A 12,759-nucleotide genomic window follows, 5' to 3' on the forward strand; every position below is an offset into this window, starting at 1 on the left:
GTTGCAAGCTTACACCTGTAAGCTCAGTGTTGTGGGGGTCAGAGGCAGGTGGATCGCTGGGACTGGATAGCTGTCAGCCTAGCTTTGAGTTCAGTTAAAGACTCTGTCTCAAGAGAATAAAGGAGATAGAAATACAGAGAAAGTGAGAGAGAAAGAAAGAAAGGGAGGGAAAGAGAGATAACTCTCAACAGACAAGGTAACTTCCTCTGAACTGTTTACACGGATCTTTCCATTGCTGTGAAGAGACACCATGCCCATAGCAACTCTTCTGAAGGCAAACATTTCATTGGAGCTGGCTTACAGTTGAAAAGGTTTAATTTGTTATCATCATAGCAGGAAGCATGGCAGCATGTAGGCAGACATGGTGCTGGAGAGGGAGCAGAGAGTTCTGCATTTCGATTTGAAGGCCACCAGGAGGGACTGGCATCCTTAGGCAGCTAGGATGAAGTTCCCTTCAGTTAGGATGAAGTTCTACCCATTGGTAGAGCATAGGAGACCTCTAAATCCCACCCCCACAGTGACACACTTCCTCCTAACAGTACCACTCCTTATGGGCCAAGCATATTCAAACCACCACAACACATATGTTTATATCACACACATACACACATACACACACACACACACACACACACACACACACTTTAAGAAAAGAAGACAAAAATAATCAAATCAACACGGAATTCTGCTACTCCCAACTTTGCTGGGTCAAATGTGTGTCAGCTCCATTGTGAAGTCCACATCAGCTCTGTTTTCCTCCTTTCAGTAGTGACACGGAGGAGGGTACCATGAGTTGATGGATGTGTCAGATATTTCTGTCTGAAACCATCCCTAGGTATTCCATTTAAAAGGAAAGAAAGCTTCTTTGGCTCACAGTCCATAGTCGGCTCGTCCCACCACTTTGGCTGTGTGTTGAGGAAGCACATCATGGTGGGAATATGTTGGAGGGAAGCTATTTACCTTGAGGCAGTGAGAATTAAAGAAGCACAAAAAGAAGTGATCTTCAAAGACAGCCCCAGTGACCTAACTTCACAGGCCCCCTTCAATAACTCACATGGGCCTTGGGGAACAGTTACCAGGATGCTAGCTGTGAGTGGGCATTTGAGCATGGGGCTTGAGAAGGAGCTCTGGGTATACTGAGACATGGGAAATTTAGGACATATGAATTATATTAACTATACACAACAGGAAGATTAGAGAAATAACACATGAATTTCTTCCTGAAAGGGGACAACCAAGGGACATCTTCAAGACTCCTGAATCTGTTGCTGACCCAGACTAGCAGGTTGCAGAGACTTTATGTAACATCAGGTCTGTGTCTAAGTCACATTGGGTCTGAGTGTCCAACTGTCTTCCAGGGTGACAAAGGGCCACGCTAGAATTGCCCCAGAGTAATTTTGCCTCCATTCACACCCGCTCTCCTCACTGGTGTGTGTGTATGTGTGTGTGTGTGTGTGTGTGTGTGTGTGTGTTTAGAGTAGCCAGCTTGCTGTCCCATTCACAAAGGAAGGGCATCCCTTACTGCTTTTGTTGGGGCTTTAAGTGGACACTGTTCTTCTGAGCTTCCTACCTTGGAAGTGCCGGCCAGGGTAATGGAAGGGTTGTCAGACAGCTGCTGTGCCTTACTCTGGTGGCAAACAAGGCCACTGCAGACCCATCAATCAGCCTGCCTAGACAAGTGCTTTGAGACTCGCCTAGGTTAAAGGTGGTGTGTGGGTGTGGCCCCCACTTGTCCAGCCTCTAGACAAAATTTGTCCAAAGAGGCCCCAGTATCCTAATTTCAGCATGACCAGGTCGTTTTGTTTCTCATTCACCCGCTGATTGTCTGCGGAAGCCTGGTAAGCCTTCATTCCGGACAGCTAACGTCTGGTGTGGTGGATGTCAAAGAATGACTGCTCAGCTCTAGAAAAAAAGAAAGAAAGAAAGAAAGAAAGAAAGAAAGAGAGAGAGAGAGAGAAAGCAAGCAAGCAAGCAAGCATTCTTTTCATCTTCATGTTCTGGAAGTGTTCAAGCTTTAATTTTTTTTCTCAAAAGATGATGCTACAACTCCAACAAACAATAAACAAATGAACAGATAAAATAAAAAAAAGTATAAGTGACTATGTATATATATATGTATATATGTCTATATATATATATATATATATATATACATATATATATATACATATATATATACATACATACACACACACACACACATATATACAGGAGCCTTGGATTTCAGTTAACCACTTCATTTCTGAGAAGGCAATACCAAGAAAAGAAACTTGTTTTCCCCTAGGTCTAGCCATGGCTCCAGCAGTGGTGGGTGTAGCTGCTCAGCTTTTCCTACCCCTGTCCCTCTAGAGCAGTGGTTCTCAACCCTCCCAATGCTGTGACCCTTTAATATAGTTCCTCATGTTGTGGTGACCCCTCCAACCATAAAATTATTTTTTTTTTGTTGCTACTCCTTAACTCTATAATTTTGCTACAGTTGTAAATTACAATGTAAATATCTGATATGGAGGATATCTGATATTCGACCTCTGTGAAAGGGTCGTTTGAGCCCTCAAAGGAAGGGGCCCCTACTTACTGCTTTAGAGTCTTGTGTTCTTGCTTCTTGGAGAAGAGGTAGGAGAATATGGTTGGCAGGGGAGGTACTGTTCTGGCTCCCCCAGATTCCCCTGTCTGCATTGAGAATCAAGGCTAAGTAGAATGTGTGTGCTCTGGATCTTGGGCAGGCAGGACACTCAGTCACTAGGGAGGACAGAGGGAACAGAGCAAGGTCTGGGTGGGATGCTGCTGGGAGGGTGGAGAAGGAACAACACCGGCTGCCTACGTTTTCCAGATGAGTCTGGGGTCTGTTAAGAAGTGCTGCATATTTATGATAAATGTTAGGTAACTTAGGACAGCCTTCTGACATTGCATGTTTTCTCCACCAAAAGAAATGAAAGTATAATCATGACCGTGCTGTTAAAAAAGGGGATTGTTTAACCAATGAGAAATCTGCATGGTTGAAAAGTTTCCTGATCTTTAGGAAATAAAATAAATCTTTAGGAAATAAAAATTCTAGCTTGTTCCCTCCCCTCAGCTGCTGGGAGATGAACAGATTGCTGGGCTGTAAGAAACGGCCTCAGCTCCCACTTTGAGTTTCCCACACTGCTGATCTCCAGCTGCCACACTCCTTGAGAGAAGTACCCAACCACTACTAACACAAAGGGCTCAAGGAGCCTGAGCCAGAGGCTGGCCTCTGTGGCAACAAACACAGAAAGGAGAAACTCCAGCATCTCCTGCTTTATAAAAGGCCCCTCTGAGCGCTCTGCCACTGAAATATTTTCCTTTGGGATGATGGATTGTGGGTGTCTAAACAGGGGCCCTTTCCCTCCTCAGCTTTTCCTCCCCTTTTGCTGGGGACATAAAAGGGTTTCTTGAAGGACCTCCCCTGGCATGGCAGGGGCACAAACAGAGTCCAGGCACCTCTGTGGGCTCAGCCTGGACTAAGTAACCCTTTCATTGGAGTAGTCAACACCTTTTGTTGCCAGACCCTTTGGGATTGATCTGATATTAGCTTACTTTGAGGTGGGTTAGAGAGGGATGCATGTACCCCTAGTGCTTCCAGAAGAGATGGGGGCTGATTTGGTCCCTCATTGAGGGGATCTGCTAAAAACAAACAAACAGACAAACAAACAAACAAACAACAAACAAACCAGAAAGTGTGTTAAGCTCAGTTTTTGGCAATAGGTAGTGTACATAACCAGAGATAGTTTAAAGCTTTTAGGAAGTTCCCACATAACCCATTTGCGTCTATGAATCTTCACATTTTTTACATCCTGCCCTTGATTTTTGATTTCCTTTCTATGAAATTTTTATGAGGTGGTTCCTTTTGAAAAGAAAAATCTTAAATCACACGTAATTATGTTTTCTCAGATTTTGCTTACTGTATGCATAGAAGGAACAGGGAGGGGAAATCAGAACCAATGGAATGGTCAGAATGGGCTGTGGTGGCGTGGGCTGACTCTGGGCTGGGAGTGGCTTTGAGTTGTGAAGTTGCCCTCCGAGCTGGCCTTATGACCCTGGGCTTGGCAATTAACTTTAGTCATTAGTCGTTATCATTAAGCTGGTAGATAGAGAACCCCACAGACTATCTTGACTGCTCATAAACTTCCTTCTTTTGCTAAAACTATTATGCTGTCTATAGAAGTTCAAGGCATGAGTGACAAACTCAGAAGCACCTGCGTGCATGCGTGTATGTGTGTGTGTATGTATTATGTATGTATGTATGAGAGAGAGAGAGAGAGAGAGAGAGAGAGAGAGAGAGAGAGAGAAGGTACAGCAGAGGGAAGGGTTCTAGGAAGAATCTAACTCACATAAATGCTTATGTTCAAACTTTCAAACACCCTAATCAACTTAGTTAATTAATTTAGAAAGAGGGTCTGGCTCTCACTTGCTGTTGTGGCTCTGAGTCTCCTGCCCCATCCTGCCCCGTGCTGGGATTACAGGTGTTCACCACCATGTCTGACTCAGACTCTAGACATTTTGTTCAAACTCCAAGCCCTTAAAAATCCTTTCACTGTAATACCCGACAGGATGCTAAGTTGGCAGTGAAAACCAGTGAGGCCTTTTAATCCACCCTGGCACCTGACTTGTGCAGAGGCCTGGGAAGACATGCATGGTCTCATCCTTAAGAACCTGACTGTCTGCTGGTTCAGGGTGAGTCAACTGAAGAACAGTGGTAGATGGGTCTCATTGAGTGTCTAGCCCAGAGCTCTACACATATAAGAAGACTGGTGACATCAGGCCACCAAGGAAAGGGTTAAACGCTGGTGATCATAAGATGACAGACAACTGTGGAAGATATAGGTTAACTAATTGTTATAATCTGTGTGTAGAAGGTGGGGCATATGTTGGAACTTGAAAGAAGGCAGAAAGAAGTTGTGCAGATTAGAAGACGGCATTCCAGGTGAATATCTACAGGAGAGACCCAGGGAACAAAACCTTGGTTGGATCGGAGGGCATGCATTGACAGAGAGTTGTAAGAGAGGAGAGATGAATTCCAGAAGGGCTGAAAAACCAGCTTGAGTTGAAACTTGGATTAAGGTACCCTGATAAACCGTGAGGGGGCCCCCTCTCTTTTGGAGAGAGAGGCATGCTGATTCAAGTTAAACACTTGTGATGGTTTTGACTGTTAGCTTCCTGGGATCCAGTGTCACCTGGAAGCAAGCCTGCCAGCAGATCTCTGAGAGAGTTTCTAGGTGGCATTAATGGAGGTGGGGAGATCCGTCCTAAATGTGGGTGGCCTTATCTCATGGGCTGGTGTCCCAGGCCAATTCAAAAGGGCAAAGTTATTTACCTAATATCCTAATATTCTAATATCTAATCTAAATATTAAAAATCCAGATCCTCTAAAATCTCCCCCCCCCCCCCGCCCCCAGCATCTACATGGTCTCATGAGTAGAAGCGTTCACACACTGCCTCAGGCTATTTGTTGTAGTCCAGGTGTAAGCATGCTGGGGAAAAACAGTATAAAAATACCTACAGGCTACGCATAAAAGGTTTATATAAAACCTAAGTGGCCAAGGGTGGTGGTGCACACCTGTGACTACCTCAGGCCTCAAGCAGTAGGCCAGGGAAGCCTTTTTTGCCATTCTGTGCATCTGTTGTGTTCTCTGTGGGGGAACAATTCTTAACTTTTATTAAGTTCAATTTGTATATCCCCCTCCCCCCATGTTTTGGTGACATACCCAAGAAATCAACTTCAAATCAAGGTTTAGAAGATGTCTTATTTTCTTCTACAAATTGTTGCTTTAGGTTTTTCCTACAGGTGGAGCTTCGATCTGTTTGAGTTAATATTTTGTTTTGTTTTAAAGACAGGTTTCTCTGTATAGCCCTGGCTGTTCTGGAACTCACTCTGTAGAGCAGACTGGCCTTAAACTCACAGAGATCTGTCTGCCTCTGCCTCTCAAGTGCTGTGGGACTTAAAGGTACAGGCTACCAACTTGTCTTGAGTTAATGTTTGCATATGATATCAAGGGTCCAACTTCATTCTCATGTGTATATTTAATTATTCGAAAGTCCATTATTGTTCTTTTGCTATTGAATGGTCTTAACATTTTGCTGAAAATTATCCAACTGTATGGGCAAGGGTTTATTTCTGGCTCTGATCTGTTTTATTGTTGGGTCTTTATGTCTATAGCCAGCACCATGTTGATCTATCTGGTTACAGTATTGTGACAAACCTTTGAATGAGAAAGCTTGACACCTCTAAGTTGGTTCTCCTTTTTCAAGACCCTTTTGAAAAGGATCTAAGTTCTTAGATCCTAAGATCCTAAGTTCTTAGAACACTGCTGTTCTAAGACCCTGGTGACCCATCAGACATAAAAATAAAGATATTTGAGCTTTTAATATTTCAAAGCTTAGTTCTTAGCTGAGCAGACTCTCAACCAGCTCATTTAAATTAACCCATCCATTTAGCCCCACCCAGCCTCGTGACTAGCTATACCTTCAGGCCCAGAGTCACACTTGTCTCCTCGGATGTCGCTAGTTGAAAATCCCTTCCTCTTCTTTCTTTCCAGAGTCCTGTTCTCCCTGCCAGGAAGTCCCGCTTTCCACTTCCTTCCCTTTCCTGCCATTAGCTGGCAGCCTTTATTCTACAAAAAGCCACATTCCAGTCTGAACCAATCAGCAGCAGAATTCCCAGTCCATCTCTTTGGGTTACCCTTTGGCTGGAGGGATGGCTATTTGGTAACTCTCAAGGCAGCTTGCTTTTTAACATGATAATCTCAGAGAATCATCTTTTGGGAAGGTGAGGAAGGATAAGCATTCACATATAGAAAGCTGGTAGTGGGTTCCTGAGAGGACAATACCAAGTATTCTGCCAGCATGTAATTAATGCCAGATCAGCAGTTAACAATTGAATATAGAGAGACACACGTTAATCCAATGTGAATGAATGTCGTTTCTACACTAAGCCTCTTGAGAGTCTATATAAATCTTAGGATGGATTTTCTGTTTCTGAAAAACAAAAGCCACTGGGGTTTGATGGAGACAGTGTTCAATCCATGACAATTTTAGGTAGTGTGGCTGGCTTGACAGTACTGTCGTACAATTCTTGGAACAATGAATGTTTGTCTATTTCTTTCTGTATTCTTTAGTTTCTTTTAGCAATGCTTGACTGTTTTCATTTTATACGCCATTTTCCTTTTGGTTAAAATCTTTTCTAAGTAGTTTATTCTTTTTGATGCGATCGTAAATTGAATTGTTTTTGTAATCAAAGCTGACATCTTGGCCTTCCAGGATGGCCAAGTCTCCCTTTTCCAGAGACTGGATGATGCTAATTAGGACAAGAGTCCAGGCCACCCAGAGGGTCACTTTTGTCCTAAGAAGGAACTGCTACTCTGAATCTGCGGGAGGGAGGAGCCAGGGCTAGTTTAGAGCACATCTGGGGTTGCTCAAGGTCTTTGAGCTTTATAGACTCATTATTTTGTATGCTTTACGGGAGCCCAAGGACAAAGCACTTCCTCCCAAGTACTACAGGCAAAGAGAGGAGAAATGTCACAGCTGTTGGGAGGTCAGTGGGGTGGGTTGGTTTGTGTCTGTTTTTAAATTTTATGTATTACTATTATTGGTATTATTGTTATTATTACTTAGAGTTCACAAGTTCAAGAGTTCAAGCCCAACTCTCTAGGGCTGGTCGTCTCCTTCCATCACGGGTTCTGGGAATCAGACTCAGGCCTTCAGCCTTGGCAGCAAATGCCTTAACCCACTAAACAAAATCGGCAGGAGGGGACTAATAGAATGTCTGCTGTGGGCTTTTTTCTTCCTTTATCCTATTTCCGGACATGTTTTCTACCTTAGACCTTTTCCCAGAGTTCTCTGACTTCTACCTCCGTAACAGAATGCACAGACCCCATTGTAACCACCTTGAGTTAAGTTGCTGGGCAAAAGCAAACTTACATTGAAAAAAATCGTACAAATCAGGAAGAGGTAGAGTCAGGTCAACAGGGTGGCGGTATCATAACCCGAGCGTGGTGACAGGAACCAGTCTAATGCTGGTGACATCAAGAATTTATAGATTGCTGGGTGTGATAACATGTGCTTTTAATTCCTGTACTCAGGAGGCAGAGGCAGTGAGATCTCTGAGGTCAGGGCTAACCTGGTCTCCATAATGAGTTCTATATAAAGAGACTCTGTCTTAAAAAAAAAAAAACGTATAAGCTGTCGATGGGTTTTTTGTTTGTTTGTTTGTTTTGTTTTGGAAACAGAGTTTCATTCTGCATCTCAGTTTGGCTTGAGACTCATTGTGTAGCCCAAGACTGATCTTGAACTGATGGCAATCCTCCTGCCTCAGCCTCCTGACTCTGAGGACTGTAAGTGTGAGTCATCGGTTGGTTGTTTTGCTTAAACCGGGGATTGATTTGATGGAAGACAGAGCAGGAAGAGAAGGAGAACCCAGGAGCCGATAACGTGGACGTGAGCCGGTCTTCAGGCCCTTGAGGCCAAGAAGTTGTGTTACTGGAGGTGCCCAAGATGTGAGGCTCAGGCCCACCTTAGCAGCTTACCACAGGTCTTAGGAAAGCAGGGGCTGTGACTGGTAAGCTCTGTTGTGGACTGTTTTTAACCTTAGGCTTTTAGTGGGCTTGGGGTTAGAAGGGGCTTATCTTGGGGAGCTTGGGTGTGAAACCCCAAGAGCTCTTCGCTGGCTTTCGGAAGCCAGAGGACCCCTAGGACATTTGAATGGGGGAATGATCAGGGGTGGGGCAGTGGGAGCGAGATGTCTGCGGGCCAGCCTCATAGGCCATGTCTGTGGACATATGTCAGAAACTATCCGAGTGACCACTTCAGCAGGGATCAGACCCTGTTGATAACCTTGACTACTGGAGAAAGCATGGGAAGCACAGAGGACCAGGGCCTCATCTTTCTTCATTCAGCACTGTGGTTTGTGGAGGGAGGTTTGGCAACCCTCAGCACCTGGGTTTCTGCTTTGTGTCCGGCAGCTCCACACATTCTGTCTGCGAAGAGAATTTCATACAAAGTCTACAAACACTGCACTGGAAAAGGCACATTTTTATCTCCCTCTCCAGAATCCCTGAGAGAGCCAAGCTTGATGGCTTGCCAAACTGACTTTACTCCTTCCGTGTGATGTAGCGTATACATTGTGGGTTAGCAACCTCCTGTCCTATTGATCCCAGTAGGAAGGAGAGGGGGCCAGAGAAGAAAGATTTGCCAAGCACCCATTAGACAATGGGCTAAGAACACAAACAGACTTAGGTAGAGCCAAGGACAAAAAGAAAAACAAACAAACAAACAAAAAACCCCCAAAGGTAAACACTTCTTCCTACTTCCTGTTTCTTCCTGTGTACCTAATCTGTGTGGGCAGAGAGGCCAGGAGCTGATTGCTGTTTGGGGGCCTCTGATTCTAAACTCCCATGTGAAAAGATTAGGATCAAGGGACTCTGAAGTTACTGAACTTTCCCTCCTTCCTTGCCACCTGCTCTTCTTTCCCTAGTTGGTGAGGTCCAGGGGTTCTCTTCTTTTAATCTTTGTTGACTGCTAATCCCTGTTTCATTAGGGTGGAGGGCGTGCTGTGAAAATTATGGGTTGGGGATGAAATTCCTTAACATCCTGTCTCAGAGTAGGGGCTGTCAGTCCTAAAATGTCAGGGATCCAATGATCAGATCTTTCTACATTCACCTCCCCCCCCCCTCATATTTCTGACACACAGCTGTCACATTTCACGGCCACCCGTGAACTGCTGGGTCTGTGTGTGTGTGTGTGTGTGTGTGTGTGTGTGTGTGTGTGTTGTCTCCAACTTCATTGTCTCATTGATTGAAATGAGCTCCTAGCCCACTTCCAACTAATCCCAGAATCCTCCTATTCTGAGTACTTTTAGCACTCTGACATCATCTTGCTGACTTCATTTAGATGTGCAGCCAAGGCCCCCTAAGGGCATGGCAGACACTAATATGAGGTTACTATTACCATCCTCTAGGGGCATTCAAAGTGACTGTCTTGAGGGTTTCTGGCCAAGAGTCAACAGACCTCCTGAATTGATACCCAGAGGCAGACAATACAGAGGCCACAGTACCACCCAAACTCTGACAGGAGAGTCCAAGTGCTAAGCTCTGATAATAGGCTGAACAGAGGATGTGGCAGCTTCCACTTCCTGACTGGAGCCTCCAGCATTGTTGTGCCAGGCAACAGCTGCTTGGTATCAAGGCAGGGCCAGCCTCCAGCTGGGGAGGGGAGTGTGACTTGGCTTGCCATTTAGATGTAGGGGCAACTTCTGCTGGTGGTGTAGGCTTACCCTCCACTCACAGGCTGACTCAAGGCTAAAGCAGGTGTTAAAGACGATAGCGCTCAGGCATGTGAGATGGCTCAGCAGGTAGAAGGCTCAGAACACACAGTGGGAGGAGAGAATTGTGACCTCTGACTTTCACATCTGCATCTTGGCATGCCTCCCACGCCTAAAAATAAAGAAAACTCAATTAAAATGTAAGCGTGGAAAGGAAGCAGAGCATGATTCTAACTTTACAGGTGAAACATGGATGTTACTGTGGCTATCAGACTTGTTTGGCACATCTTACCAACTGTCACGCACTGCATGTGCTTTCTGTTCTTTTTGCTTCTTTCATAAATAGAAGGTAGGCAGGAAAAAATATATATGCATTAATATATATGAATGTAATAATAATTCATTGTGGTGCTAGGAATCGAACCTAGTGCGTCACACATGGCAAGCATGCATTTTACAGTAAACCTACTTCTCTGATTTCTATATTGGACATTTACGATAGGAGTTTCTCTCATTATTGGTTACCAGTTTTAATGATTTTCTTGTATTTGTCTGCCAAATTTCTCGTTTGTAAAGCTGGGGTTTTCAATGGCGCTTTGCTTGCCTAGAATGTGTGTGGCCCTGGGTTCCACCCTCGGCGCCAAAATGATCATGTTTTTATACTGAGTGGGTATCACGTAGAGTCATACGGCAGGCTCAGCAGTGTTCTACAAACTTTCATCCGTTCGTTTAGGCGTCTTTAAGTGGCTCTTGAGTTATTACTACAGTGAAAACCATGTGTTTGTTTTCTGACTTTCTTATTCACATAGATGGTCATCTTCTTGTCGGCATGAACCTTCTCACCTCGTTCGTTTATCTCTGTCAGTAGAGAGTTAGGGATTTCCTTTCCCCTCAGTGGTTTATAATCAGTTACTCCTATTATTTATTTGGTTGTTCAGATTACCCCATGCTTCATCGATGACTCCCATCCAAGGTGGTTCCGCTGAGTTTTCATAAGTCTATAGGCCTTGTGATCATTGACACGCAGAAGAATCTGTACCACCGGGCGGTGGTGGCGCACGCCTTTAATCCCAGCACTTGGGAGGCAGAGGCAGGCGGATTTCTGAGTTCGAGGCCAGCCTGGTCTACAAAGTGAGTTCCAGGACAGCCAGGACTACACAGAGAAACCCTGTCTCGAAAAAACAAAACAAAACAAAACAAAAAAAAAAAAAAAAGAAAAGAAAAAAGAAAAAGAAAAAAAAAAAAAGAAGAATCTGTACCTTTGAAGAGAAAGGCTGGACGTTTTGACAAATATTCATACTTGTGTAACTGCCATGACCATAGCCAGGGTGAGGGATGAGTCTATTGACTGAGAGACTGACTGTCCCTGAGCCTTGTGACAGCCAGTCTTCTCTATGGAAATCATGGTTCTGGCTGTCAGTGTTTTGACTCTTGTCTCCAGCTTTACCTTTTCAGAATATTTTTGATGGAGTTTTAGCTCAGTGGTAGAGCGCTTTGCATAGCGTGCTTAAAAAAAAAAAAAAGAAAACGCAAATTGGATCAGTCCTCAGCACTGAGATAGAATGGGAAGAGAAGGGGGTAGGGGGTGGGGGGTGGGAATATGCTCGGTACCAAAATCCAACACACTTCACTTAAACATCAGAACTGATGATATACAGTTGCTGTAGCATATGTGTGCTCTGGACCCTGCTGTCTCCGGATGCCTTGTCACAGGACACAGGTCAGCAGGGGAAAGTGTTCTTCCCAGTTCCCAGTCCCCATTCCTGGGCATTTGGTGGTATTTCCTAGTATATGCTTCTGGACTCCACCCGCCCTTCAGAATCTCCAGGGTGGGCTGGACTATACGTTTCTAATTTTAAGGAGTTTTCCCAGGTGTCTCGGATGAAGGTAGATGGCGACCGGTGCTACTGTGCTTCGTAGAGGTTCTCAGGAGACTTATCTTAGTGAAGAGATAAGAACAATCTCAAATTACTGCATTGACTTCCTGTAAATAGGTGCTTCTAAAGGGCTGACAATAGCTTCAAAAGTTAAAAAGTAGCTAAAAACGCCCCTTTGTAAGCCCTCTCCTTAAATTTAACCAAGCACCCACGATTTCTTCTTCTTTTTTCTACTAAGGTGTTTATCAAATTATTTTTTCACACATACTGAGAAACAACCAAACTACCACCACCAAAAAGAAACTTGAGAGTATTCTCTGCTGGGTTTAAAAAACTATAGCAATTCCTGGACTCTAAGTTAAGGAGTGAGAAGCATTGTACAAATTCAAGCTGTTACCATTGTTCACAAGGATGAGTGACTCAACCCGCCAGTCCTTTCCTGGATTAAAGATTTAAACAAAGAGCTGGCTGTAATACTGGGGAATCCGTAGTTTTGAAGGGTTCTCTTTTTTGTAGAACTTTGATATGTTTTGATAATCCCAGTTTCCCCCAGAAGTCAGTGCAGCTCTTTTTGGGGGGAACTTTGTTTTGTACTTTGCATTTTGACAG

This window comes from Arvicanthis niloticus, chromosome 8 (assembly GCF_011762505.2).
Source record: "Arvicanthis niloticus isolate mArvNil1 chromosome 8, mArvNil1.pat.X, whole genome shotgun sequence".
In the NCBI taxonomy this organism is placed as follows: Eukaryota; Metazoa; Chordata; class Mammalia; order Rodentia; family Muridae; genus Arvicanthis; species Arvicanthis niloticus.